This window comes from Hyperolius riggenbachi, chromosome 2, assembly GCF_040937935.1.
Source record: "Hyperolius riggenbachi isolate aHypRig1 chromosome 2, aHypRig1.pri, whole genome shotgun sequence".
Taxonomy (NCBI): domain Eukaryota; kingdom Metazoa; phylum Chordata; class Amphibia; order Anura; family Hyperoliidae; genus Hyperolius; species Hyperolius riggenbachi.
The window spans coordinates 438,606,533-438,630,293 of NC_090647.1; the positions used below are offsets into that span (position 1 = coordinate 438,606,533).

At 43.9% G+C, this 23,761-nt stretch overlaps 1 protein-coding gene across 5 annotated transcripts in view; it reads right to left on the reverse strand.

The window, feature by feature from the left end:
- Positions 1 to 23,237, reverse strand: part of CDKL5 (cyclin dependent kinase like 5) — a 494,542-nt gene extending 471,305 nt beyond the window's left edge. For 4 of the 5 annotated variants that reach the window (XM_068269974.1, XM_068269970.1, XM_068269972.1 and 1 more), the window contains exon 1: positions 22,899 to 23,236. The gene's annotated coding sequence lies outside the window, so the exon portion shown is untranslated. Of the gene's footprint in view, positions 1 to 22,898 lie in introns of all 5 variants that reach the window. The other variant, XM_068269971.1, reaches the window with a different exon arrangement.
- Positions 23,238 to 23,761: the final 524 nt, after the last annotated feature.

The following is a 23,761-nucleotide window of genomic DNA, read 5'->3' on the forward strand; positions in this document are numbered from 1 at the left end:
TGACTACGGACCTCACACCCAAGACTAGCATTGTGTACTTGTATTACTTTAGCCTGCTTCCAGGGTGTAGAGAGCTAGGATCTCACATCCAGTTAGGGCAAGTCTGTTCATCTTAGCAGCAGGGCATCCTGCAACCAAGCCTAGGTCCCTCTCCTAGGGAGCCTTTAGGCTATAGGGATTCACCCACAGTCTGGGGTGAATTCCCTTCTTCTTCTAACCTCCAGCTCCTCTGGTGGTCCTTACACAAAGTGGTACTGTTACACCAAACACTCATATCTCAGGTGTCCAGAGGTTAGACATACCTGGATTATTGGTGATTCTGCAGATCATCCATAATCTGGTGTATATCTGCATTACTGGTGATTCTGCAGATCACCAATAATCAGATTCTCTCTCTGCGTGTTGACACCAATCGTTACAGGTTCATTTCAAGTTTATATGCATGGGTAAATGCTCCAACACGTAATTCAGTTAATTTTTGTCATAAATCTATGAAATATTGGGATGATGTATGTGGTACTCAAACACCCTTGGAAACTTGGTCTAAAATATGGGTTAACGCAGCCAAAACTTCTATATGCGTAATCACAAAAGAAAATATATCTAAAATTATGTTGTTGTGGTACAGGACCCCAGAGAGGTTGGATAAGTGATTTCCAGCTATATCTCCATTATGCTGGAGGGAGTGTGGCCATTCCGGCTCTGTATTTCATATTTTCTGGAACTGCCCTCATATTAAGAAATTTTGGCTGGATGTTCTCCAACTCATTTTCCAACACACCAATATAACAGTTCCTAATGATCCCTGGTACTGTATTTTAGCAAAAACCCATCCCAAAAGTAAAACCACATATTCAATCGGTTCCTTAACCATTATTTGACTGCTGTAGATGTTTAATTGCTAAGCACTGGAGAGATACTAAAGTCCCTTCTAGGGTAGAGGTTTTGGCCAAATTATCCCATATTTATAAAATGGAATTGCTTACTGCCAGAACAAACAAAACAACAAACACAGAACATTTATATTGCGCTTTTCTCCTGGCGGACTCAAAGAGTTAGAGCTGCAGCCGCTAGGACGCGCTCTATAGGCAGTAGCAGTGTTAGGGAGACTTGCCCAAGGTCTCCTACTGAATACGCGCTGGCTTACTGAACAGGCAGAGCCGAGATTCGAACCCAGGTCTCCTGTGTCTGAGGCTAAGCCCTTAACCATTACACTATCCAGAACAACAGATAAACAACTATTGTTTGATGAGGTTTGGGGAGCCTCAAGCTTTCATGCATCTATTTAAGAGTACTGCTTAGTATGACCCCTGGGATGATCTCACCTATCAGTTACTGGTTTAGGGCGCTCGGCTGGAAGAACCCCCTTGACTCACCTCTCTTCTGTTGTGGAGTCTGGTACTCCATATTTCCATATTTCCCTATTTCCTCTCCTCTTTCTTTTCTTTTTCCTTTCTTTCTTTTCCCTCTCCTTTTCCTTCTCAGATATGATATTTTAGGATATGGTCATCTACAGTTCATTTTGGTCTTACAGAGCGATGGCTTTGAGGGCTGCTGGTAGGAGTGTGCGGTAAGGTCCCGCAACCAGCAGGAACCCCATTACTAGCGGATTAGCTCTGTGTAATTGCTTTGTTCAACACTTTTAGTAACTTTAAGTATACTACAAATAATTGTACAATATATTTGTTAAAATGATGTGTACTTTGATATTGACCAAAAGTTTGTACTGTTATACTTTCTCTTTTTATAAAATAAAAAAGTTTAAATACAGAAAATTTGCAGCGCCGATTGTGATTTTCAGTGCAAAAGGGGCCTTCTATAGGTTGGAGGTATCACTTCTAGCCAGACTATACAAATTGTACTGCAGCAGCAATGTGAGGGCTGTTGCACACCTAGAGCGCTTCTGAGCGCTTTGAAAAGCGCTTAGTTTATGTATCTGAATGAAATGGATCACACCGGAGCAATGTGATTTTTTCCCCAAACGCAAACGCGGATCCTGCAGCATTTCTGAGAAGATTCAGTCTCAATGTTAAAGAGGAACTTCAGCCTAAACAAACATACTGTCATTAAGTTACATTAGTTATGTTAATTAAAATAGATAGGTAATATAATCTCTTACCCAACATGTTTTAAAAGAACAGGCAAATGTTTGTGATTTAATGGGGGCAGCCATCTTTTTGGTTGAAGGTTGGCGACAGGGAGCATGAGACACAGTTCCAACTGTTCTGTGTCCTGGTCACCCCTCGCAGCTGTGCGCGCTAGGCTTCAAATCTCAAATTCAACATTTTAAGAAACAAAATTTGTGCCAAAACAGCAGAACGAGAACAACAGAAATCCCATCATGCTTTGCACTGCATCAGGGCAAAAAAGGCCCAGGCAGATTTATTTGATGGGGCGGAGCTTAGCTTCTGTGCAGCTAAAAATGAGGCTTGGGTATGAAAAACAAAGTTCTGATGCTGCTTTTAAAGAAACACCAAGCCTTTTCAGTGCTGCTGGGTAGATTTTTAGTCTGGAGGTTCACTTTAAGTACAGAAAAGTGGAAAATCGCTTCTTAAAAGCACTTCAACAGAGCGACTTTCCAAGCGTTTTTTATACAAAAAGCTGTACACTTGCAGCTCTACTGTACAAAAAAAAAAAAAATTGCTACACCAAAACGCAAAAAAAAAAAAAAAAAATGAATTACTAGGCATAACTAGAAAAACGCTAGGCACATGCCTAGAATCCCTTAGAAAAATCACTTCTAAAAAATGTTGAGCGTTTGCGATTACGCTAGCGCTTTTAGGTGTGCACCAGCCCTAACATAGTTCCTCTGGACGCACGGACCAGTCAGCCATCCCTAATATGCCTGCATTTCGGACAAACTCAGCAGGCTGTCATCCATTTCTGCTAGCCAGTGATCCAACACGCATCTGTCCTCCCCCACATCAAAAATCATTAATAGTTTTCCATTCCATGGGAAGTATGATTTCAATTAAACGATGCAAAATCCTAAGGATTCCTTGTCCTGTTTTCTTAAAGAGATTTTCACTCTCAGTGGCACATAGACACCAGCCCCCCATAAGGTATCCGTAAGGCTCCGTTCACACTGGGGCATTGTGGTGCAATGTAATGAAGGGAATCTTAATGAGCAGTAATGTACTGCAATGTAACTCTACGCAATGTTCAGAGTGCATCTGGTGCGATGCAGTCCAATGGACTCCAGTATCCCAACAAGAACTATATGCGATGCCACATGCGCATACGGTGTGATGCAACTTTCCCCTATATTGCATTGCATTCCTGTTTTCAGAGAGGACACAACACAGCTCCCCACTGTGAATTCAGCCTAAACCATAGTATATCTTACCTCTTCTATGAGGTGCAGTCCCTTCCGCTTGCTCTATTCATACAGGAAGATCATTATACATGCTTCTAGGTGCCAGACCTATGCGGCTATTGCTGACACTCCTATCTGTTCACATTAGGCGCCTCCTACTACCTTCCCATTGTTTTGTATTTTGATGTAGCCACAGCCCATAAAGTGCTCCTTGCAATGCGACCCAAGAAGAGGTCGGAATTTTATCAGACCCAAGTGGAGACGTACAAAAAAAAGATCTTCACAGGCTCAGTGAAAGGTTGCGATTCCAGATGACCACCAAAAGTCTGTATTTGTCATTTCACTCGGAAGATCTTGGGGTAAATATTACACTAACAGCTTCCAGTTTAGTCTTCTTTGTGTTTCTCCCTTAAAGCCGTAGAAGACATGATCACTACTGCTACACTGATGTCAGCAATGTAGTATTGCTACTTCCCTATAATGGTGACTCAAGAGAACAAAAGTGGGTGGGACACTGTCCATCTTGGCCAATGGCAGCAAACCTGGCAAGTCTGCCTCACTCTACCAAATAAAGTTCAGGGGAGAGGATGGCTGCACATTTACCGGTAATTGCTTGTTAATTTCCTTAAAATAAAACTTGAAAATGTCTAAATAATGTACAATTGAAAGATAGGCCACACACAGGCTGGCCAGCTACATAATGGGCAGTAAGCCACATGTAAACACAGGGACACTGCAGACTTCATGTAATCACAGGGGGGAAATCAATAATCCAGTTTACTTACAGTATTGATCAGTGTGCAATTGGGCTTATTAGAAAAAATTAACGAATGTTAAATCAAATTTAAAGTGTGGTTGCAGTCACTGATAGCTTTCAACATGATCAGAATGAACTGAAATTGCCAGTTAATATATGTAATTATTTTCATAAAATTTTAAACAAACAGCTCTACCCATATTGTCTGTCTTATGCCACCTTAAAGAGAACCCGAGGTGTGTTTAAAGAATGTTATCTGCATACAGAGGCTGGATCTGCCTATACAGCCCAGCCTCTGTTGCTATCCCAAACCCCACTAAGGTCCCACTGCACTCTGCAATCCCTCATAAATCACAGCCATGCTGTGAGGCTGTGTTTACATCTGTAGTGTCAGTCTCAGCTGCTCCCCCGCCTCCTGCATAGCTCCGGTCCCTGCCCCTGTCCCTTCCCTCCAATCAGCAGGGAGGGAAGGGATGCAGGCGGGGACTGGAGTTCTGCAGGAGGCGGGGAGAGCAGCAGACTGACACTATAGAGATAAACACAGCCAGCTCTGACAAGCTGTTTGTCAGCAGCGTGGCTGTGATTTATGAGGGATTGCAGAGTGCAGGGGGACCTTAGGGGGGTTTGGGATAGCAACAGAGGCTGGGCTGTATAGGCAGATCCAGCCTCTGTATGCAGATAATATTCTTCAAACCCACCTCGGGTTCTCTTTAAAGCATCCCTTCATTGGGGGAAAAAAGTGGATTTTTTACCTACCAGAGGCTTTTCTCAGCCCCCATGGTCTTTCAGGTCCCTCACTGTCCTTCAGGTCCCCCTCCATTGTACCGCTGCCCACTCAAAAAGATCTGTGACTGGAGCTCTACTTGCAGTTACTGCACATGCACGGTCCCATCTGAACACCTCTTAGATTGTGCTACCGTCACTAGGAAAGTTCTGCACATGCATGGTACAATTCTTTTAAGAACCACACAAGTTCAGAGCATTCCTGGCAACAGAAGCATGATCTAGGAGGCACTCGGATGGGACTGTGCATGCACAATAGCTTCGACCAGTACTCCAGCCGCAGATCTTTGAGGGATCAGCAGCACAAGGAGGGGACCCACAGCACACAGAGGAGCCTGAAAGACTATGGGAGGCTGGAAGAAGCCCCAGGTTAAGTAATCTACTTTTTCCCAATTCAGGTGTGTATTAGGTTCTGTACACACACTAGAGCATACTTGTAAAACTCTGGTCCATGGGCCAAATCTGGCCCGCAGATCCATTAAAAAAACGGGCCTGCAAGTTATTTCCCCACTTTGCATTATGTTTGGCCCACTCTAGAGAACCAGGGAAGCTATATTGGGAGGTGAAGTCTAGATCACCCGGGAAGTCATATGGTGAAGGGAGGAGGAAAGCACTAGACACTAGGGAACTGTATAGGGGAGGGAGTGGGGCCACTAGACACCAGGGAACTGTATAGGGGTAAAGGGGGCCACTAGACACCAGGGGACTGTATAGAGGAGGCCTTAGACGCCAAGGAACTGTATAGGGGAGGGACAGAGAATCGCTAGACACCAGGTAACAGTATAGGGGAGTGAGGAGGGCCACTAGACACCAGGAGACTGTATAGGGGGGGGGGGGGGGGGGGATTAGAAACCAGGGAACTTTAAAGGGGAGTGACCACTAGATATTGAGGTTGGCTGGCGACTCGATCCCAGTGTTCAATTTCAGCCCACTTTGTATTTGAGTGTGACACAACTGCACTAGAGGGATCCTGATTGAAATGGCCGTTATAATTCAAATCTCAAACCACACCCTCTAGAGTCACCTGTGAGAGTTCTCATCTCCTCTGAGTGTGATATTGCCTGTGAGTTTGTGTACACAACAGTATGCCCTTTGAAGAGATCAGTGGACAGCACTCCTATTATAGCGTCTCAGCGATGTGCCAGAACTGTGAGTCAAGCAGCACTCCCGACTCCAATATCAGCTTGCAAGTAGTAGAGAACAGCACCATCAGTTGTATCTTTGCTCTTTTATTGTCAGTGTCTGATATTCACTTGACAAAGCTGATGGTGCCGTTCTCTACTACTTGCACAACAGTATGCCCAGTAGAACGATGTCACTTCTGGGTTTTTTTATTCTCCGTCTTGCAAGCGCTTCATTCTACTAGGCATGCTCAGACCTTTCCTGAACATGCCTAGTGTGGATTTGCTTGTTAACAGCCGCACTACTGGACAGAAGCTGGAACTGTGGGATGGAGAAGAATCCAGAGGCTTCCCAAAAATAACTTTTATTTTTATTTGTTTACTTAAAAGGTAGACCATCAATGCCCAAGTGTTCTAAAATGACAATATACAAATAATGTCTAAGTAGCTCTGTAAACGTTTTGCTACTTTTCATTTTAAATATCAGACGCAAAAGCTGTAATTCATTGTGTGTAGTTTTTAGCTACGTTTGGAATGTCTCATTTGCATTGGTGAATCTCTGCAGTCTGACATACTAAGAACAGTGTACTATTGAAGCAGAGTTATATGAAAACAAAAAGCCCATCAGAACTAATACACAGAATTACAAATGTTTATGTTGCACATAAGATACATTTCCTCTGCTCTCTGTGAGAGAAAGCTCTGCCTGTCTCTGACTGAACTCTCTGCACACACAGACTTAACAGATACACTGTAAGGGAATTCCCCCCTTCCCCTCATGGCTCAGTCTGCCATCAGAATTACAGTAGACTGCCATCAGAAAAATGTGAAAGGCAATAGATAACAGTAAACAAAAAGCTAAGAATTCAAAATGCATACACCAGTACTTATCTCAGGTGAAAAAACATGTTAATCGATAGTGTTCCTTTAAGGATTATTTTAAGGTAATTCTGTGCCACAAATAACAGTATTTAAAATGTTATTTTTTTATCAGATATGCTTTAATTTGCCCTAAATTCTGGAAACTACTAAAAATAACCCACACATACATAATTGAAAATAAATCAGAGGCTGTACAAATAACGCAAGAGCAATCTATTCAAGAGAACCATCAAGGAAAAAAAATGATATGGCCAAATGAAGACATAAAATATTCACATAAACATGTAGGATTTTATTGCTATCATTTGGCTCGCAATAAAATCCTGTACTGCGGACTTAAGATACATATTATATGCTTTTAGCAGACTGCTCTTCCTGGGATGTCATCCTGAAAAGTTCCAGGCTGCCAAACTTTGCTATTTAGACAGGACTTGTGCCAGTTCTTCCTGACTATCAGCACATGCACAATGCAGTTTCTATAGTGCTCTGAGAAGAATTATCACTTACCTTTGGCAAAAATGGTAATTAAAGGTAAATAATTGCTACCTAAGATTAGGTCATATTTCTCTTTGACATGTCAGTTATCCACAAATCACCCCTCCCTTCTCCTACCTGCACCAGGCTGAGAAACTGACAGCTGAGAATACGTAAGTTATTGTACACAACAGCGTTGTCTCATAAATCCTAAGCACTAAAATTACCTGCAGCTATAATTTACTCATAATTGTAAAGTAGGCAGCTGTAATTAACCTTAAAACAAAGGAGGGAAAACTGTCACCACTAGCCTAACGGTTTGGAAAGGAATCTAAAACAGTATGGAAAATCTGTTCAAGATAAACTAAACTTTACATGAGCTCAGCGCATAACTTTTTAAGTAGAGAAATGTCTGTCAGTGCTACCAAAGCATGTAGGAAATGATGCAATGCTTGCAGGGCTCCTGGAGACTTCTAAGCCCATCACCAAAACCGTGAAAAAATGGACAGTGGACGCCAAACTGGGGCTCCAAGCTTGCTTTGAAACCACCGACTGGATGGCTCTGAAGGCACCCACCCTTGATGAATGGGCCGAGAACATCTCATCCTACATTACCTTCTGCGAGGAAGTGTGTATCCCATCCAAGTCCTTCAGGGTCTACCCCAACAACAAGCCTTGGTTCAACGACAGGCTTCGCCGACTTCGGAAACGCAAAGAGGAGGCGCACAGGTCTGGCTCCTTAGAGGATTTCAGAGAGGCTAGGCTCACCCTGAAAAGAGAACTGCGATCGGCAAAGAGGGCCTACGCTGAGAAGCTGGGGCTCTGCCTCCAGTCCACCAACACACGGGAAGTATGGAAGGGCCTGAGAGCTGCCACGAACTTCAAACCAGCATCCCAAACGGCGACCCCGAGCCCTCGACTGGCGGAGGAGCTAAACGAGTTCTACTGCAGGTTCGAGCAACATCCCAACCAGCCCGTGGGCAAATCCGCATCGACCTCGGGTGAACCTGGCGCCCTGGCTCCTAGCGCTGTTATGGAATCAGATGTACTCCGGCATCTCCGGAAGCTGAACCCCAGGAAATCTTCCGGCCCGGACGGAGTGTCGTCTGTCTGCCTGCGAACCTGTGCCGATCAGCTAGCCCCTGTGCTCACCTCCTTATTTAAGCAGTCATTATCTGATGGTACAGTCCCCTCCTGCTTCAAGAGGTCTATAATTGTACCAGTCCCTAAAAAACCAGGCAGTACTGAGCATAATAACTTCCGCCCAGTGGCCCTAACCTCTAACATCATGAAGCTCCTTGAGCGGTTGGTCCTTGCCCACCTGAAGAGGTCCACGGACACCCTTTTAGACCCGCTCCAATTTGCATATAGGGCAAACAGATCCGTGGAGGATGCCATCAATGTCAGCGTGGCACACATCACTGAGCACTTAGACAGCCCGGCCTCCTATGCCAGGATCCTGTTCCTAGACTTTAGCTCAGCGTTCAACACGATCTGCCCTGACATCCTGATCACCAACCTGACCCAGCTCGGAGTCGATCCCACTCTCCGAGCATGGATCAAGGACTTCCTGACTAACAGAACGCAACAGGTGAAGCTCGGCAAATACTACTCCAGTGTTCGAACCACCAACACCGGGGCTCCACAAGGCTGTGTTCTGTCACCTCTACTATTCTCTCTCTATACCAACAATTGCATCTCATCCGCTGACTCCGTGAAGGTCATCAAATTTGCAGACGACACCACTATTATTGGCCTAATTGGAAGCAACGGGGAGCACGAATACCGGAGCGAGGTCGAGAGAATATGCAACTGGTGCAGGGTGAACAATCTAGTTCTCAACACAGCAAAGACTGTTGAACTAGTTGTAGACTTCAGGAGGAACCCTCCCCCCCTCCCACCTGTCCTCATTGGAGGAACAGAAGTCTCTACGGTGTCATCGGTTCGGTTCCTCGGCACGACTCTCACCAATAACCTGAAATGGGGGCAAAACACCACAAAAATTCAAAAGAAATCCCAGCAGAGGTTGTTCTTCCTGCGCCAACTGAAGAGATTTGGCATGCCCAGGGAACTACTGACCAGCTTCTATACTGCCACCATAGAATCCATCCTCTGCTCCTCAGTCATTGTTTGGTACGCGGGCGCCACGGCAAGCGATAAGCATAAACTGCAGAGGGTCATAGCTGATGCAGAGAGAATTATCGGGTCTCCTCTTCCACCTCTTGACCTCCTCCACTCCACTAGGTTGAGGAAGAGGGCCACCATGATCTCCCGTGACCCCTCTCACCCTGGCAACCACTACTTCAAGCTCCTCCCGTTGGGCCGTCGCTACAGGACTATACCAGCCAAAACCACCAGGCGGAAGAACACTTTCTTCCCCCAAGCCGTTCGGTCACTGAACTCTGACCCTCCCCGGTCCGGCCTGCTTTTCTAATTGCCGGGAGGTCAGCTGGTCCCCGGTCTCAATCCGGAAATGGGGGCCTTTACTAGCATTTACCGGCATCACTATCTGTCTATCTGACTACTGTATTTCAAATTGCATGTGTTTGTGTGTCTCTACTCTGTCTATGCCATGTGTACCACAAATAATTCCGATTATAGCTCCAGCTGTACTTGGCGAAATAAAACTGATTCTGATTCTGATTATTCAGAGCTAAAGTGGTATATACACTGTATTTATTCATTCAAAAATTGACGTATCATCTTCCATTCATCAGCTTCCAAAAATAAGAGTAATATTGAGAAAACAAGATGCCTTTAACTCAAACCCTCAATGCAATCCTGAAGCCAGGAGAAAAACAAATATGATTCAAACAAATAACTTTGCATGTAATTGAATGCATAATTTTGCATTAACTCAATTTTACAAAATATTCTATGTGATAATGGGTTTTCTCAAGCCCATTGGTTTTAGTGCATATTTCATTTTCACATTGTGAGATTCAGGGCCTGTTTCCACAGGGTTAGTGATGCGAATGCTACCTAGCCGCATCGCATCACTTCTGCATCTCACGATGCGGAAGTCAATTAAAGGAGATGCGACGCGGCTGCGGGCAAATGCGGCCATGCTGCAGATTCTCAGATCGTTCCACACAACATGCACACAATGGAAACTATGTCATTGCCTTTCATGCGTTTCAGCACACCCGTGGTGCAATGCGGCTATGTAGCCGCATCGCACAGCTTCTAGTGGAAATGGGCCCTTAAGGTACATACACACGTCAGATTTTCGCTTGGCGGATCGCTCAAGTCCAGTCTGATCAGCTGAATGACAGACTGTCCCCCCACCCGATTTGACGTCCAAACGACGGGTCATTTGGACGTCCAAACGACGGGTCGTTTGCGAAAATCCGACGTGTGTATGTACCTTTAGAAGATTTGTACCGAGTACACAGGTTGATAAACAAAAGTCTGTTTATATGCAAAATTTAACGTAAATACAGCTTTGCTTCAGCATAAGCTGAAAAGTAAATTAATGGCTTACATCAGCTTTGGAGTCCCTAGCATTGGCAAAGTCCAGCTTATTCAAGTTATTCCAGTTACTTAGGCCAAAACCATCCAAAACAGCACAGTATGGTTTTGCCCTCTCACAGTGCACCCAAACACACTTGAACAAGAGGTCAGCAGCACACTTGCTCCATGCATAAAATCCTCCTCTACTGCACCTGTGCCTCCTCTATATGTAAATTAGCAGAGATTTCCAGTTACCAGGCAGCAATAAGCAGTTGTGAGAATTTAGAGGCATTTTACTGCCTAAGGTCTCTATTCCACAGGCAGTTGATAGGCAGTGAAATGCCTCTTAAACTCTCACAACTGCCTGGTAACTGCTTGCTGCTGCCTGGTAACCGCTCACTGTTGCCTGGTAACCGCTTGCTGAGCATACAGTTAGGCCTTGTTCACATTGCGTTCGGCTCACGTGTCAGACCGCGTTGGGCTGTTTTTGAGGCGTCTTTTTTTCCCCTGATTCCCGACGCTTGGGTGGGCGATTTGTTTTTGTGCGTAGTGGTTTTCTAAGCGTTTTTTCCAAGCAGTTTTGTAATTCACTCCGACGCAAGTCAGGAAGTGAACTCATTGACCCGGAAAAGAATACATACAATGTATATACTTTCCATTTAGGCGGAATCGCCTCAAAAATAGTACACGCACCGCTTTACTGAACGGACAGCGCACAACCCGCGCTGATATGAACCTTCTCATAGACATTCATTGTCCATGCGGTCGATGCATTTTTAAAAACTGCATGTGGGCGAAAAAAAGCTGAAAACGCCTGCAGTTTGAACAAGCCCTTAAAGTGCCCTTGGAAAAGAGGCCTAAGTACCCTGGACTCCTTCCCAGGTACACATGCAGCTTTAAAGGGACCACAGCCCAAATAACGGGGAAACATATCTCCCATCCAGGACCCAGCCTTGATGTCCCCTACAACATGCATGCACTTAATTTTTCATACATATATTCAGCTTTGCAAAAATGTGTTTTTTCATGCCCACTGACGCTAATGCAGTTTGTGAAAATTATTTTTCACATGCATGCCCTTAAATTTTCACATATACGCATCTATCCTAAAAGGTGTTCCAATGACGTTAGTGAATTCAATTAATGCAATTTCCCCTAAAATCAAGATTACATGCTAAATCAAGAAAATTAGGCAAAAATTTCCACTAGCGCTTTTGAAAGCAATCGCCAGCTATTCAGCAATCGGTGGTAAATGCCCAGAAATCATCCCAGTGTGAATAGGGTCCTCACTGTTAGGCATCTTTTCCATGGACTGTTGATGGGGATTGAAATGCCTCACAAACCCTCACAACTGCTTGCTGCTGCCTGGCAACTTCTTGCTGAGCACACAGTTCAACAGTCCTTGGAAAAGAGGCCTTAATCATTTTTAACACCTGCATTTTTCCATGTCAGCAGCCTTACAGTCCAAAAATAGGAAGTTTTCTAAACTGCTTTAACCTCCCTGGCGGTATGATTCCTTCATGATTTTAGGGTCTAAAAGCGGTACAATTGTTTCATGTGCTTTAAACCCTAAAAGCAAGAAAAAAAAAATCATACCACCAGAAAGCCTGGAGCAGCAACTGCACTGATCCAGCGCTGCAGTTCTCCCTCCGTCCTCCAGGTGGCGCTGTAACCCTATAGTGAGATTGCTGGCTGTCGCCATGACGACAGTCTACGATCTCACCAGGGGTATGCAGAGCCTCCATGTAGAGGAAGAGGAATGGCCGCCAGCGTCTGGATCGCCCACGAGGCCAGTGAGAACGCCCGCTGCACGCAATGCTCTGCATGGACCTCCCGGCGGCTACCACGAGTGTAGCTCGGGGTTACAGCTCTGAGCTGCAGTTTTCCACCCCGAGTGTAGCTCGTGGTTACCACAAAGGAGGTTAAGGTGATGTAACACCCTCCCCTGATGAAGCAATGTGATTTAAAGGTGGGTGAAGCCTTAGCAGAAAGTGTGTTCTTGCTCAAACTTCAGCGCTCTTCCTCGCCAGTTGAGCATCATGCAGAGTGGGTAGATTGTGGGACTAGGGTGGGGCCACTCACTGCTGCATGGATGGCTGGTCAATTCATCTGGCGGTTGGAAGAGTGGAAATTCATAACTGCAAACTACTGCCTGTACAACACAGTAATATCTGCAACTGCCAGGAAGTATTTGTGACCATTAAGATTAAGGGTAAACAATGAAAAACAGAGATATTGTGGGAGAACAGGGACTCTTGCCATTTAATGTATTAAAAGCCCAATTTTCTCTTCCCAATTCTATGTTTTTTAGGTACCTGCAGCTCCGGCATGCGTTTGAGACACAATTTTATCACCTACCAATACAATTGTATTCCAGCGAAATGGAAAAAACAGTGATGCACTCTGGTCTAACTGGGATTGTATCTCAACTATACGGTATTTTCCGGCGGGCAGGGGTGGGGTGTTGGGGGTGGTGATGGTCCTTATCTTTGTTGTGTAGTATATGTCTGTACAGACGCCCTCCTGCCTGCGCGCAAAGAGAGGTGTCTGAGTCTGAATGTTTCTTTTGTTAAAAAACAATTAAAAATAATTTTCAAAAAAAAAAAAAAAACTATACGGTATTTTCATTTCACACCCTTCCAAAATGCCCAATAGAGCCCTAGCAGCATGGACAATAGACTTTCCAGATCTGTCCCTCAAAGACTGGGAAGGAATAGTAGTAGACTTTCTTACAATTCCAATAGCAGCTAAACACAAATTAATTTGTAGCAGGATAACAGAGGCGCCAGGTAGAGTAAAATTAATTAAAATCGTTAAAAAGGGCGAAGTGAGTGGACTCACCTCCCTTCTGGAAGAAATGGCCGGACAACGTCTGTCTGGCGCTATACCCAGCTCTTGACCAGACAGTGTACCCTCCAAAAATCGTTTGCCTGAAGAAGCGGGACTGTTACCCGTGAAACGCATTGCACTTTTGGAGTTATTATTAAATGTTACTTTAAACTGCAAGTAACTTGCTCGTTGTCCGGCCATTTCTTCCAGAAGGGAGGTGAGTCCACCCACTTCGCCCTTTTTAACGATTTTAGTTAATTTTACTCTACCTGGCGCCTCTGTTATCCTGCTACAAAATAATTTAATCCACCCTTGATGGAGGGGTGTATCCCCACTTTTTCCTATCTACAGAGAGTGACTTCTTAGACCTGAGCGGGGTCAGGTTATAATTCTCCCCGCCTGCTCGCCCAGTGGTTGCCTTGGTGGCGACCTACCTTTGTGAGTATAATCACCTTCTTTATCACCAGATACCATTACATTAACATACAACACCATATCAAGGTCTCGGTTTCCCTCTCTTTACATTAAACACAAATTAAGTGCATAAAAATACTTGTATAGGGTATATTACACTCCCCGAAGACTCTCCTGAATGGGGCTTAATGTTGAGGACGCATGCTGGAGATGTAAGGCAGAGGGAGCAGGATTCTTCCATATCTTCTGGGAATGTAGGTGGATTAAGCAGTTCTGGTCACAGGTGCATGATCTGTTAACAGAGGACATTGGTCCGCAGATCCCTTTCACAGCTGTCGCTATGTTACTCAACCACTTTGGGGATACCACTTTTAGTGACAAAATTTTTTTTCTTACTAAGCTCCTGCTTTTCTATGCTAGGTGAGCAATTGCTCTTGCATGGAAGAGACCAGAAGCGCCCTCTATTGCAGAATTTCAATCTTCTGTAAATCTTGATTTATCGATGTATAAAAATGTATATGAAAATTGTGGTTCTGTTAAAAAATATGTTATAAGGTGTGGAAAAAAATGGTTAAAAACTTTTGTAATTGATATTTGATTCAGTCATAAGTTTCTCAAGTGCTAATTGGAGATATTCCATATTTATTATGGATACAACGTGGGGTGGAGGGAGAAGGGTCGATCTGGGGGGACGGTGGGAAGACTGTGTGGGAAGGGGGGTGGGAGGTACTTGGGTGATGTAATGTTTTGTATGTTAAATATATTTGAAAAGTTCAATAAACTATATTTTCAAAAAAAAAAAAAATTAAAAACAAGAACAACAAAAAACAGAAGAAAAGTGATATTGTTTTCCTGAATGAAGATATGTCCTAAGTAAATATCGTTTGTCTATCTATGCTAGATGTTTGATGTCAGGCGATAGCAGCAATCGAATCTTCCCCTTTTATTGTGGTAGTACTTTGCTATTCCTCTATTCTTCTCCACTACCTGATTTGATATAAGTTTTGATATAAGTTGATCATAGTTAGAATGATTTGTGTGTGCGGCATGCATGAGGTTGATCGGTGACGCACTGAATGGCCTTAATTCAATAAGGGCAGCTCGGTAAAATCATTTGGGTCGGTAAAATACAGCATTTGGTACTTTTTCTCCAAATTCACGAAAGATTTCGTGAAGGTAGAAGTTTGTTAATTTACAAAACATGCCTCATTCACTAAGCACTGTTCGGTAAGTGTCACTTGTGGAGCAGGGAAGCGGCGAGGCAGGGAGCTGCACAAATGAGTTGAGATTTTCTGTCCAGTGCATCCCCATCATCCCTTTAGATGTGCTGAAGCCACCCGGGGAATCGCTTCGGTATTAGAGTACACAGAATTTCACATCAAGAGGGATGCAGAAAACCTCTTAAAATGGTTGAGTCTCCACCTGAATTGCGGTCATACTGTAGCTTATTTTATTAATGGTAACATAGCCACTAACAGCAGAATGTTTCAGCAAGCAGGCCTCTGTCAAATGCCTTCCCCTGCATTGCCAGAGTGAAGTCCCGCCTTCCATGGTGTCGGACCAAATCAGTGTGAGAAGCAGGGCTGTGTGGATCTCCCTACCGGCTACCTGGCTCTCCCTATTGGCTGTCTGACAATACTACTGCATGGAGTGAGCAAGTTATTGGTTAGTCAGAACTGGAGAAAAATACAGAATACTTTTGCTTAATTTATCGAATGCGTAAATATTTGTTAATTGCAATTTCTTAACATATTTACAATACAAGTCAGTAATTTACCTCACTAGTCGGTAATTTTAATTTTCTGTGCGGTAATAGTTTTAATGAATTGCAATTTAGGGAGGTGATCAGTAAAATCAGCTGTTTTCAGCATTACCGATTGCGGTAATGCTTAGTGAATTGAGGCCAATGGCTTAAATTTACTAAGACATGTTCGGTAAAAAATAAAGGGTAGGTAAAATACCACATTCAGCGTATTAGACTTTTTTTATACCAAACTCCCTTAGATTTCCACACAAGCAGTAATATTTTAATAATTTACTGAAAAACTGCACGACAATTTCGCTAAGATTTTTTATCTCTTGCAGTAAGTTATTTGGTATTTTAAGGAATCATGTGGTATTTCATTCGGTATATGATGGCTTATTGCAGTGCAAAGAAAATAGATGAAAGATGTGATACAGACAGCATTTTTTTTATTACCATACTGACGAGTAAAGCGCACGTCACCCCCCCCCCCCCCCCCAAAAAAAAATAAAAAAAAATTAATTCTGTATCCGCTAAAACCATTAGTATCTTATTAACTATTTTTTAATTGCTACAGAATGATATTGTGAAATTAGAGACATACTGTATGTACCTATTATTAACCTTAAGTGTCCAACGCCTGTCCCCCGCTAGTGTATTAGATGCCTGATCCCGCCATGTGCCTTATCTTCCTCTCCCTTGCGGTTGCTGCCCCCCCCCCCCCCCCCCCGGGTGTTAATCTGTAGCGGGCTTACCTCTCCGCCATGCCCGTTAGGATTGGAGACCTGCTTCACAGCCACACTGCTCCCCCTAGTGATCGGCATGTGATGGTTGCGTCATTATCACATGCTGATCACTAGAGCAAGCTGCGCAGCTGTGAAGCAGGTCTCCAATCCGAACGGGCATGGCGGAGAGGTAAATCTGCTACAGATTAACACCCGGGGGGGGGGGCAGCAGCCACATGGGGAGGGAGATAAGGCACACGGCGGGAGCGGGCATATTATACCTTTGTGGTGGAACAGGCGTAGGACACTTAGAGCAGCTATGGGAGAGGGCAGAGGCACGGTATACACACGCAGGCAGGAAATTCCCGACGTGCCGCAGGTCGTGGTTTGTATCGGCTGGCCGTCATAAGTTGGGGATTCCCTGCCTTTGCCGTATATGACGCATGGACCTTTTCTCCCCATTTTTGGGGGAGAAAAAGTGCGTCTTATATGGCAAAAAATACGGTAAATATTCACTTGTTTTACTGCACGTTTTATTTTTTGTGAATTTACGTTTATTGAGGTATTTGCCGTGTAAATCGGTAATTTACCTCACTAGGGAGTAATTTTTGTTTTCCATGCGTTATTAGCTTTAGGAAATTAACATTTTTCACAAAACGTTTGGTAAAAATCATTTTTCTTCTGCTTTACTGAATGCAGTAATGCTTTGTGATTTGTAACCAATGTGTTTAGCTTGATGTATTGCACAGTATAGAGGGTTTCTTCCACCACAATTCACAAGTTAATAAAGGACTTTTTGGGCTGGTGCACACCGAGCGGGTTTTTTGGCGTTTTTGCAGCTTAATGGGGTGGTTCACACCAGAGCGGGAGGCATTTTTTGGATTGCGGAGGCGTTTCTGCCTCCAATGTAAAGTATAGGAAAAAACGCAAACCGCTCTGAAAAACGGCAGTTCAGAGCGGTTTTGCAGGCGTTTTTGTTACAGAAGCTGTTCAGTAACCGCTTTACTGTAACAATATATTGAAACTACTACACCAAAACCGCTTCCCAAATCCGCAAAATGCTAGGTGAAACGCTACAGAAAAATAAGAAAAAATGATTCAAAATCTGCTAGCATTTTGCGGATCTGCTAGCGGGTTTTGGTGTGCACCGGGCCTTTCTCTGTTTTATACCGGCTGTGACTTGTGCCCATATTTCCTCTTTGTTTTAGTATTGCTTTATTTTTTGGCAGTGTAACAAGCCCACCCTCGAATCATATAAAAGGATTAGGACAAGGATATTTGGCTGTCGAGGCGGATAATTATTTGAGGCTGTACGACTAATGGTTATCAACTCAGGCTCTTTGTCTTTCTTCTATTTCACTAGGTCTAGCTCCCTGAGTATCTCCTTTATGTGTTCTCATCATTACACCACTCTTACCAAATGTTAGATCTGTATGGATGCATGTGGCCCCTCAGAAGGGTGTACAGGCATACTGGAGCCCAGCCTAGGGCAAGATCAGGCAACAAATAATGTATAACATGTTCTCTAAATATGGTATTTGGGGAAATAATGGCACCCAGGCGCCCAGGATGCTCCAGAGGCTTCCCATGGCCTTCTTAACCCCTTCACTGCTGGTTGGGACCCTATTTGCGCAGTAGCAAAAAGCCGCTCATTCACAAGCAGCTTTGTGTTACCGCTCAAGCACAACCACTCATACATGGAGGAGCACAGCCAATTTCTTGTCAGCTATGTTCAGAGGGACCCTGCACGGCTAGGTGGACCACTTGCCAGAAGTTGTATGACAAACGTGACCACCAACAGCCCCTTCTGTAAATGTGCTTATTTGATAGTTATCTGCGGGCATGTTGTAATTCCTCTTCTGCCTTCTACCTCACATCCATCTCTCACTGTTGGCGGTCATGTGAAGTTACGGCACTGACAGGAGATATGAGGAGAGGAGAGTGAGGGCTGGTGCACACCGAGCGGCTTTTTCAGCGTTTCTGCAGCCGCTTGCGGCTGCGGATACGCTTGGTCAATGTATCTCAATGGGGTGGTTCACACCAGAGCGGAAGGCGTCTTGCAGAAACGCATACTCCCGGGGTGAGGCATTTTTTGGATTGTGGATGCGTTTCTGCCTCAATGTTAAGTATAGGAAAAACGCAAACCGCTCTGAAAAACTGCAGTTCAGAGCGGTTTTGCAGGCGGTTTTGTTACAGAAGCTGTTCAGTAACAGCTTTACTGTAACAATATCTGAAATCTACTACACCAAAAACGCAAAATGCTAGGTGAAACGCTACAGAAAAAGAAAAAGCGTTTCGAAATCTGCTAACATTTTGCGGATCTGCTAGCGAGTTTTGGTGTGCACCAGGCCTAAGAAAGGAGAGAACAAGGGACTGCAACTCATGACAAGACTATAACTATAAAACACCAAGGCCCATATGCAATTACTGTACATTTTTCTCCTAGGAGATAATTTTTCATCTCCTATTTGAAATAACTTTTCAGCACTCTACAAGTGAAAAAGTGCCAAAAGTATATTAAAGGAAAACTTAAGTCAAAGGTAAAAAATGAGATTTACTCACCTGGGGCTTCCCTCAGCCCCCAGCAGCCGATCGGTGCCCTCGCAGCCCCGCTCTGACGCTCCAGGACCCGCCGGCGAGCACTTCCGGTTTGGCCGTCACCGGCCGACAGGCATGGGAACGCGAGTGATTGTTCGCGTTCCCAGCCTGTATATCGCCCCCTATGCTGCTATTGCGACCTTTTTTTCAGACAAGTTGGAATGTGAGAACTGCATGAGTGGCAAGGGGAGACCCCAAGATCAGTAGAAGGATACCATATGCATATTGGGAGTGACATCAGCCCGACAGAGCATTGTTAAGATTATCCATGGCACATGTCTATTATAGCATGACTGATATATGAAAACCGCACCAAAATCTCACCTTAATATTGAAAAGAAATGTAAAACTGTTTTCTGTACACTAAGTCAAATGAATTCAAGACAGTTTTGCATGCAATAAAAAGAAAAATATTAAAACCATATAAACTTAATACACACTCTGGTCTTTTTTTATTAAAGAAAAAAAATTATAGAAGTCTACAAAGCTATTTTAGCAGCCTTGTTAGCCATTCATGTGTCACAGCAGAAATAACACTTGTTGTATTGATTGATGCTGCACTGTTTTCACTTGCATTCATTATACTGGAACAGTAGATGAGACACATGTGTAGGTTTATGCAGAGTAGCACAAAGACAATGATGATGTCAGAGCTGCATATCGCCTGCCTACATAAAAAAACAGTAATGCAAAACAATAAAAAAAAAGAAAAATACGCAATGTAGTACATTATGTGCATTATAAAAGGCATGTCATCAACTCAATCCTCAGAAAATATGAAGATGGGACAGCAAATAATCAGAAATAAAACAGAACAACCAATCAGATCTCAACTTGCATCTTCTAATCTGTACTACAAAACAAACCGTGGTAAACAACGCCAGGTATATTGGTATAATGGCAACTGTCAAGGAATCATATACATAAGGGAGTACCATACTTTAAGATGGTGTGTTCAAATGGGCAAAAAGGGGCATAATGTATGGTTCTGCCCATCGGACCATATTGTAATAGCTAGATAACTCATCAGAGCATCTCCAAAAACAGCAGATGATTTCAGGTGTTCCCGGTGTGCTCTGATTAATAGCTACCAAAAGTGGTCCACGGAAGGACAAAATGAAACCAGCAGAGGGTCAGTCACCAAAGATACATTGATGCATGATGTAGGGAGGCTAGCCCATCTGGTCCAATCCAACAGAAAAGGTGCTATAGTAACAACTGATGAAACCTTAGCTTGTAATATGTGACCTGAAATTTCCGCTTGCCAGGTTTTATTGCTCTGCAATACCCATAGTTATCAAAGACTGAAGCAGAATTTTATGCAGATTTAGAAAGCTAATAACTGATTGATTACCTGACAATTATTATCTTTCTAAATATGATTAGCTCTGTAAAAAGTTATGGTGTGACCCATGCAAATGATAGTTCTTGTACAGTGAAAATGTATTGAAAGTCACATTTTTTGCATATCTCTTCTGGTCATGACAAAGATATCAAAGCACATACTGGATGTGGCGGCTGCCTAGTAAAATGGGCACAGTTTAGACCACAATGGTAATTGCGGTTACGCCTGCGCCCATGGGGTAATTTGAACACCAATGACAACCGATAATTATCGTAATTAGGCAGTGTGGATATCGGTGGAGAGTGAATTTAGCAGCTAAGGTGGCACTTATATCGGCAGAGCTCCCTGGGCAGGGTGTCAGTTAGGGTTAGGCATCATTAGAGGGAGGGTTTAATAGAGAAGTGAAACATCAGTAAAAATTACTGATATTTTACTACTGGAATTAGCTAGAGCCCAATAGTAGAATAATCGGTAATATACCCATATTCTACTAGCAGCCATTCCCAGTACCCAAATTACAGTGGAACCCTTTTGCAAGTCCCATACTGACCCCTCTCCACCATCAAAGGCATCTACTATGGGGATCAGAACTGGACCATTGGGCAGAGGAAGAAGGTGGTCAGACCTAATGAATTGTCTTTACTTTGGAATTCCCCAGATTGTTATCAGAATAACCACCTGTGGGATGTACTGGATAAACAAAATCCAATCCAGACAGGAGCCACCTTCCAACTTATGTTAAGTACACACAATACGTTTTTTGCGTTCGATAATTTCCGACATGTCCGATAATACTTTGATCGTTTTACTGCTCGATTTCTCATAGAAGTGAATGGAAATTGATAAGAAAAGATAAGAGAATCAAGCGGGAAACCTAGTGGAAAAACAAATCACAAATCAATTGAAGGGAAAATGGACCAAAGAAAGGCATCATGGGTACCTAGCATTACAAGACTTCAAGGATCTGCTGCTAAAAGTTCTGGTTCCAGATCCCACAGGATGCCTTCAGAGGACTAGTGGAATCCATGTCAGAACTGTCTGGGCAGTGTGAGTTCACACAGCACATACACATATATTTTACATGTAGAACCGAAAATGTAAAGCAAGAAGATTAAGTTTAATTCATTTCTATGGTTTACTGTCATGCTTTCTTTAACTTACCATATTAAAGTATTAAAGCAGAAAAAAAAGGAAGGAAAAGAATTCACAAAATGTAAGATTTTTTGCATGTAGCACATGACAGGTAACTGCAGTGACCAACTGCAAAATTGGGCAACAGTATGCCCAGATGGCACCCCAAAGATCTGATGCACATACTTTCTCTGACGTCCGATTTGAACACTCCTCCGCCACCCCATGTGACCTGCCTACTTATACACTGGAGCAGGTGCCCTGCAAGTTGGTGGGCTTAGAGTGCCACAATTATGCTGCCAGTACTCAGATTTGTTTATTTAATTGGGGAAGACTAGGAGCACTTTGTGTGAATTGAAAATCATTTTTTTTTTGGGGGGGGGGGGGGGGGGACTTAACTCTGGAGTCACCTATTTCAGTACCTTTTTCATGCATAGTAATTTAATTTTTCTGGCGCACCTTTAAGTTCGCTTCAAACGTCTGTCAAGAATATTCATGCAATCATGTAAATTGTATAGGTGTTGTCAATCTAATGGTGAAAGAGAACTGCAGAAAATATGACCGGAATGCTAAAATGGCACAGGTCCACAGGGTTCACCAGGAATATAAGAAATAGCTTGAAGAAAAAAAAAATAGCAGAACTGTAATGAAGCTTTGTAACCATTCATCTGAGAGGATACATTGATCTCATCCAGGTTCAGTAACTCAAACACAACTGAACATGAAAACAGCGCTCAGAAGCCAATATAGATAAAGGCATGTTAAAAATAGTTAGGACATAAGGAGTCAATGCTTCCCACCCAATACATGCATAACAATAGGTGCTCACTGCAAAGATACCATCCCAGCATTACTCACTCTGCCCACCAGAGAGGAGCTGCATTTACTCCATACTGGAAAATAGGGCATTTCTCCAGCAACAGCCAGAATGGTAAGTGGCAGCCAGCAGGATACATGTAAATACATCCTATATATGTGCCATTTAGTGGAGGAAGAGGCAGCTAGGGATTGCCTGTGAGATCATGCAGGATCAGGCCAGGATGAGCTATGCCAGGGTGGGCTGCGGCTGATGAAGCAGAAGGGCATCCAGAAATAACACAGAGATGACACTGATGGGACTGGCAGGATGCTGATTAGTGCCAGTGATGCCCGGGTATGAGGGGTGCCCCCAGCAGCAGGAAGGAGGGGGGGCTGTCAGGTGTCCTATAGCAGATGCTGCTAGTGAGGGGGCGTCCAGCCTGTGAAGGTGGCAGAAGATGCACAGGAACGGCAGAGGGATTCTCGGCAATCTCCGGGAGAGCCCGGCTCCCAGTGCCAGTCACTCACCTCCTGTCTCTCCGCAGCTCCCTCTCCTCTCCGTTCCTCTGTCGCTGTTTTCCTTTCGGGGATCTACTCAATATCCCCAGCTAGTAGAAGAAGAAAATATCAGGCCACGCCTCGTCCTCCTAGCCACGCCTCAAGCACGCCAATCAAGCACGCCCCTCTGCGCCAACACCAGCCCACTCTTCCTGCAAAGCGGCGTCTCCTCCGCAAGCCAAGAAGAGCTCAGCCATTGTAGTGGCGGAAAGCGTATAGACACATGACTGACATCCACGCAGACCAATAGAACTGGGGGATGGGCGGATACTGAAGGGAAGGGAAACGCTGCAGGTGTGGAATGCAGAGGGTCGGGATAGGCAGGAAGAATTTAGGGGTGGGGATTTTTTTGTCTCCCGGACAACCGGCTGTGGAGGCGTCGCTGGATGCTCGTGGTTGACAAGAAGCAGGCGTTGCTAGCATTTGGCACGCCCACTGTATTTGATCATTGGCATGGCATCTCGTTTGGAGAAGATGGCATGGCACACACTGATGGTGATCTGGCGCTGTACTGTCTACCTCCATGTTATTATAATTGTGTTATTTATTTTTTTATTAGCATGGACGTAGTCTTATTAGTTCAATTAAAAAAAACAGCCATACAGAAAAGAAAGGAATATTGTACAAATGTGATTGAATAAGCCATAGCACAAACTCTTCATCTAAACCAGGGAAAATAGCCTAGTGCAAACATCCAATTTTGATTGGCTAATTTTACCATCTCTATGTAGTACAAAGTTGGTACTGAAGTAAAACTTTGTAGGTAAGAATATGGAAACATAAAAATGCCTATAGATGTCCGCTGCAGCAGTAGTTTTGTACTAAAATGCCTT